Genomic DNA, 612 nt, shown 5'->3' with positions numbered 1-612 from the left:
AGGCTCACTTGTCCATCCATCTGGAAATGGAGCAGGGGATGTCATGTGCAAGGGACTAGTTTAACCCACAACGATCATGGTAAGAAACACAATCCCCATCTCTCACAGGCTGCTTCTACCCACTCAGGCCAGGAGCCACCTTAAGGACCTCTTCACCCAGCAGCGCTTTCCAACAGGCTTTTAAAAGCAGCAGGATGCATGCATTAACAGGGTCAGCTATTTTTATCACAGGTTAACTCTTCTCTAAATACTGCCAGCAAGGCTGTACGCACCAGATGTTCCACCTCAGGCAAAGAAAGCTTTCCAACCAAATGCAGGACAGCTCAGAAACCCACGTTGTTGGGCACCCAGCCTGCAACATGTCTACACTCCCTGCTGCCAATAGCCACCAACACGATGATGGTTTCAACCAGAAGTGCAAAATCCACAGCACAGCTCAGGCCCAGGAGTTCTAAGAGCAATAGGTACAAGCTCAGCCACCCCAAACTTACACCAACTGAAGCTGGTCCTAATCCTGGAGGCAAAGAGGGACCAGCAAATGGCCTGAAGCCAACACAGATATGAGGAAGATGAAGTGAGCTGCCTCTGCACAGACCAAGCAACAGCTTCCTC

This window comes from Coturnix japonica, chromosome 2, assembly GCF_054131305.1.
Source record: "Coturnix japonica strain WE chromosome 2, WE-NBRP24, whole genome shotgun sequence".
Taxonomy (NCBI): domain Eukaryota; kingdom Metazoa; phylum Chordata; class Aves; order Galliformes; family Phasianidae; genus Coturnix; species Coturnix japonica.
Note: the sequence above shows the minus strand (reverse complement) of the source record.